Genomic DNA, 6,000 nt, shown 5'->3' on the forward strand with positions numbered 1-6,000 from the left:
GGTAATATTATGTTCCTTAAAGTAAATCAAAATGGTCCCCGGCGTTACTCTAAAGAAAATGAAAAAAAAATTTCATGAAAACGCGAAATATTTCATCTTTATGGCGGAAGGGCAAACGAACATTAAGTCCGAAATATTCTATCATTTATTTTTTACACTGATACATGTAGTGAATCAGTCTTCTATTAAGGTAACAAAGAAGGTATTTTTTGAGTTAGAAGGGAAATTGCATTCAATATCAGGAAGAAATTCGTTTCCTTCAATAAACAAAGAAACTGCTTAGGCAGCTGGTTCATGACCGAAAGAAAAAAAAACTATTTAACCAAACAACGAGAATGACCGAATCTGTTTGAACAAATGAAAATAAATCAATTGAGCTTGCAGCAAGCACATGTTATTTCAAGTAACACCTTTCCGGTAGGAAAAAGATATAAAATTAAGTTGGGGCGGGTGAATGTACAAACCGGCAAAGGAAGATTGTATTTTTCTACGATCAAGCCTGATACAACTCGCCCACTTTGGAAAAAGATTATTGAGGTTGGTATATAACCGACAACGACAACGAAAACTATGTAACCAGGTTTGCAAAATGACTATAAAAAATTTAGCAAAAACTAAAATAGGAAATTGTAAAAGTATTTAAAAGAAGTATTCCGTCAAAATTCTTATGACACATCGACATCTAAATCACAATCTTTACGCTTTCGTATAGTTTCATGATGTGACCATTCAAATGAAAGCTACTGAGCAGTACTTTCCTGTGGTACTGTTTATTATGCTGTACAAGGTGCCTTTCTAACTTTTGAGTCTGTAGATGAAATCCTAAAGTATGACCATTCAAATGAAAGCTACTGAGCAGTACTTTCCTGTGGTACTGTTTATAATGCTGTACAAGGTGGTTCTAACTTATGAGTCTTTGGATGAAATCCTAAAGAGTGATTATTCAAATGAAAGCTACAGAGCAGTACTTTCCTTTGGTACCATTTATCATGCTGTACAAGGTCGTTGAAACTTTCTGTGGATCAAATCCTGTGGTTTGACTATTTAAATGGAAGTTACTGAGTAGCATTTAAGCCCTTTTTCAAGTTGAAAGTCAAAACAGTTTCTTTTAATTTCAAGAGAATAAAAACAGAGGTCCGAAGATCGACCCCTGTGAAAACTGAAAACAGTCATTAGCTGCGTAATGTTGTTGTTGTTTCGAAGAGGCAAAGAGATCAAGTGCTGAACTACGTACATAAACTTATATCTGTCGCCTTTCACACCCGCAACTGACAAAAAACGGTGAATCACAAGCGCAGAAAATACGAAGGAAATGTCAATAGCCATGGACCAGTTAGGGAAAATCCGTTGAAACCACTGAAAAGAGCGCCTTTAAATTTGCAAAATTGCTACAAGTTTGAAAAGGATACGTTTTAACAGACCGAAGATATAGCTCTGTAAAGTTTCCAATATTTTCCGGAACGTATGATGGTGGGCAAGTTGCCCCCCGCCTCCCCCCATCTCCCGTACCCATACAAACGTCTGTAAAATTTGGCGCGACTTTGAGGCGCCAAACCTTCGTTAGTTTTCAACTAATCACTTTCAAACCTGGCAGTTTCATTAATTCAGAGACGCTCTTTCCAGCGCGGTTGACGAATTTCCCCAACTGAAAAATAAATAAATAGCTATTTTAATTTTCCTGTTTTGTCTTCAGGAAATAGCCTACGAAAATGATTTCATCATCCAAGACACAAGCTACACTTCTACTCGCTCTCTTCTTGGGCATGCTTCTGGCAAGTCACACGCATGCGCATTTGAAGGTCGGAAAGCGTAGACTTGAACTGTTAAAAGAGCTGAGGGAATTGTTTCAGGACAAGAACGATCCAAACCTGAGAAATAACTGGGAGAGGAGTTGGTCGAAACAAAAGTTGAAGCCCAAGATTGAGCGAATTCCCGAATTTGTTAGAGACGAAACTCCGGACAAATAGGTAATCGACTTTCTTTCCAAAACGTGTTTTCTCAACGCAAAGATCCGTTTGCCACTGCTACCTATATTAGCCCGCGCCACAGACGACCTTTGAGTACCCCCCCGGACTGGCCTCTTAAAAAAGCCGTCGTCGATTCGCCAATCAGGATGAAAGGAAATTCGAAACGCACTTCAGGAAATTTGTTGAGTCCGTTGTGAAGGGGGTGGGGGGGGGGGGGGGGGGCAGAGAGATTTCGGCGCTGCTTCGCAGACATTACGAACCGACGTTAAGCAGTGGCGGATCCAGGGGAGGGGCCTAGGGGGCCCGGCCGCCCCTCCCCCGTTATTCTTAGACCAAACTGAGGCCGAAAAAAAATTTTTTTTGGAGACCCCCCCCCCCTCCCTTATCTTAGGGTCCTGGATGACCGGGCCCCCTCCTTATCTCAAGGTCTTGATCCGGCACTGTTAAGCGTTTCCTTTCCTTCTTCCCCCTGCCTCGTTTTTTGATTTTAGCTCCAACTTTCGCGGCCCTACAACATCTTGCAGAGGACACCCGACGGGAAGTAAGTGCAAAAATACAAGGTCTTTTTGCGTTGATACCAGGTATCCCCAGATACAAGACGATCTATCTGACCGAAAGCAACAAACGTTCATTGATGGAGTTCAATCTGATTTCTGTAATATAACATGTGGTATTCCACAGGGGTCTATTTTAGGCCCTCTCTTATTCACTATTTATATTAACGATCTCCCTTCGTGTAATTTGTTTTCAAAACCCAGAATGTATGCAGATGATACTACCCTTACCACATCTGCAGAAGACCCATGTGTCCTTGAACATAAAATGAATTATGATATGAATTTAATCCAGTCATGGCTGTCAGCAAACAAATTAACTTCAAATGTTAAGAAGACTAAATACATGCTTATAGGGAGCCAATTTAAGTTATCCCAAATAAATAGTGACTTCACAGTCAAAGTCAATAATACACCCTTAGAAAGAGTAATTAAACATAAATCCCTTGGAGTTCAAATTGATGAATCTTTGAACTGGCGCCCACACATTCATACCATTTCAAAGAAAATATCCGCTGGTATTGCTATCTTAAGGCGTGTAAGTCATTTTATACCATTTGATACTAGAGTGAACATGTACAATGCACTGGTAATGCCATATTTTAATTACTGTGGTGCCGTTTGGGGTAATATCAATAAGGGACTAGCAGACAAACTTCAAAAGCTGCAGAATAGGGCTGCTAGAATTCTCACCTTTTCTAACTATGACGTTCGCTCAAGTGTTTTGTTGGATGAGCTTGGCTGGGAAAGGCTAGAATATGCAAGACTTAAACAGTTGGCTGTGACAATGTATAAAATCCATAATAATCTTTCCCCATCGTATCTGAGGCGGATCTTTACCAACACCTCAAATGTACATTCACACAATCTTAGAAATTCTGAGTTAAATTATTATGTCCCCAGACCCAAAACTGAGTCTGCAAAAAGGAGCCTACACTACAGAGGAACCTGTGGAACAAGATTCCCTCAGAGATTAGAAAACTGCCTAGTTTAAATGTTTTTAAAACTTCAATTCATGGGAAAGATTTTTCTAATACACCATGACCCACTGTAACTCTTATTATTCATAATGTAAGTTTTTGTATTTTTAACATTATAGTCAATAGTTCCTTAGTCTTTTAGTCTTAGTATTTTAGTCTAGTTTTAAACACGATTCCTAGGAAGACCATGTAAAATGATACGATTTCGTGTATAAATAAAGATTGATGATGATGATGATGACGATAGGGACCTTACCATCCGACAACGGCGACGTCCATTAAAACGTCGCTGAAAATTAGACGAGTAGCCGAGAACCATGGGAACGAAGTTGTGTCATTTTCTAATCTCTTGCTGGTTCATTTTTTTTTTTTCAGTTTCACACAACATCTACAGTCTCCAAGAAGCTTGACGTTTCAGTTCATCAACTTGTAATCAGTTCGTATCAGACTAAAACCAAGTGATCCCTTGAGTACAACTTAGAAAGAGACTGAGCACCTATTTTCCTGCAACCTTCAACGGTCAAAATGTCGAGAATTGCTCGGAGTTAACCTGAGAACAGACAGCAAAATTCTCCTCTCCGCTTAACTCTTCTCATTCGCGACAGTTTTCGTTACAACCAAGCCAGGAATAAGCTCTTTAACTTCCGTTCATTTCAATGGCCAATCAGATTATGCGTTTTGTTCTAATTAACAGCCAATCAGCGCGGCTACGGCCAAAATATAACCGTTGTAGCACTTGAGATAAATCTTAGCGCGATCAAGTCAGTGGAAACGTATTATTGTTGGTAAAATCTGGCCCAATCTCAGGTCAAAGAGCTATTGTAGCTTCGAAATTTCAGGTTTTGGATCTCTCTACATGGAGACGAATTCGCTTGACCAAAAGAAAAAAGCTCGGATGGCATAATTTTCGCACAAAAACTACCCCAAAGTTTTTCCGTCCGAATATTTTTATTCCGTGGGTATGAACATGCATGAATATTTACCGTTTTCCAGAGAGATTACGACAAAATCAAGCAACTCCAAAGGAAGTTAAACTGAAAAAAGAAAAGTACATCCGCCTTAAACATTAGCTTAACAATCGTCTTAAAAGTTTCAAAATAACGTTATGTTTTTATTTTATTTTCTGTTTACAGTACAGTCCTTTTTAATCAGCATCTGGCTTAAATTGTTATTAGCGTTTCAACCTGAAAATTTGTAGCGGAGCTATGTTCAATAAAAATAATACTATTTAGTTATTGTTTCTTCTCAATGTACGGCGTGAAAATGTTTTTCTCCGAACAAATTGACGCAACAGAAATCAACTTTTTGCAGGAGCCTATTTAGGTATTTTCAGTCACGGCAACTCATAAGGGGCCGACCATTTGACTTTTGAGGGGGAGGGGGACGGGGTATGGGTGATTTGGTTTGGGTAAGAATTTTTTTTCCCAAACCTCTGGTGATAGAATTACATACACGCCATTGTATGACGGGTATTCCCTTGCAAGATATTTTTTCCCCTCGAAATCAGTCTACAGGATATTTTTTATGAAATCACCCATACCCCCCTCAAAAGTCAAGGGTCGGCCCCCTAGCTAAGTGGCATATGAAACGGCTGTGTATTTTACCTTTTGGGTTTCAAGCGCGATCTTTGAGGGAATTGCACGCGAATCTCACGTGCTTTGGTATAAGAGAACTGCTCTCCTCGCTTGCACGCTATAACTCTGCCCTTGCGTAGTTGCTTTGTAAACAAATAAACACAGTGTTCTCTTCCGTTTTAGACCTGATAAATACTTTCGCTGACCTTTAGAAACACGATCAGTAAGAGCGGTATCAAATTGAACTAAAACCGAAAAGCGGTGATTGATTATAAACTTTTTATATCAATTGCTGGTTAAACATTTTTAAAAGATGACCGTTACAGTTTATGGCAAAAATTTTGATACAAAATGATTCTGGAACTCAACATTGGGTATATAAAGCAACAACTAGTCTAAAATAAAGCATAAGCTCTTCACTGCTGATGTTGAAAAAGGCTGGTTTGAGCTCATAAAACGTAAACGACAGTCCAGTTTCGAGCTCGAGGTGGCCCGCGAACGTTTCGCGGGGAGAGACGTCTGTCGTAGGCCGTGACCACTCCTCTCCTCGCGAAACGTCCATATTGCGGCGAAGAGAGAGGAGAAACCGCTCGCAGGCTAGTTCAGAGGGTCCCCAAATGAGCTTTTTTAACCCCGTGACGTCCATAATAATTTTCTTTCCATTATCTGTTGACGACTTTCTACGTTTTATGTTTGCGCTGGGGAAACCAACTTCTAGAATGCTAAGAGTGGATTCTTTACATTACACCGAAGGGGGCGGGGGGGGGGGGGGGGGGGGGGTCTCCAAATCCTGACCCTCCGAGACTACAGAAGCAACATAAAAGATTTCTTAAATTCCACTTCGAATTCGTATACACTCCCGTAGTTCCCACGAAAACCATACTCGATTCCAGACCAATTGGGCAAAGTCTATACCAGTTTTCAG

The 6,000-nt window shown here is 40.0% G+C and overlaps 1 long non-coding RNA gene and 1 pseudogene across 1 annotated transcript; both read left to right on the plus strand.

Moving 5' to 3' along the window:
- Positions 1-6,000, plus strand: part of LOC140924802 (uncharacterized) — a 451,675-nt pseudogene that overhangs the window by 60,600 nt on the left and 385,075 nt on the right.
- On the plus strand, positions 1,895-4,732 carry LOC140924875 (uncharacterized). The gene is made up of 2 exons (XR_012164360.1): positions 1,895-1,967; positions 3,877-4,732. It is a non-coding gene; the product is annotated as an uncharacterized lncRNA (long non-coding RNA).

Source organism: Porites lutea, chromosome 14, assembly GCF_958299795.1.
Source record: "Porites lutea chromosome 14, jaPorLute2.1, whole genome shotgun sequence".
NCBI classification, from domain to species: domain Eukaryota; kingdom Metazoa; phylum Cnidaria; class Anthozoa; order Scleractinia; family Poritidae; genus Porites; species Porites lutea.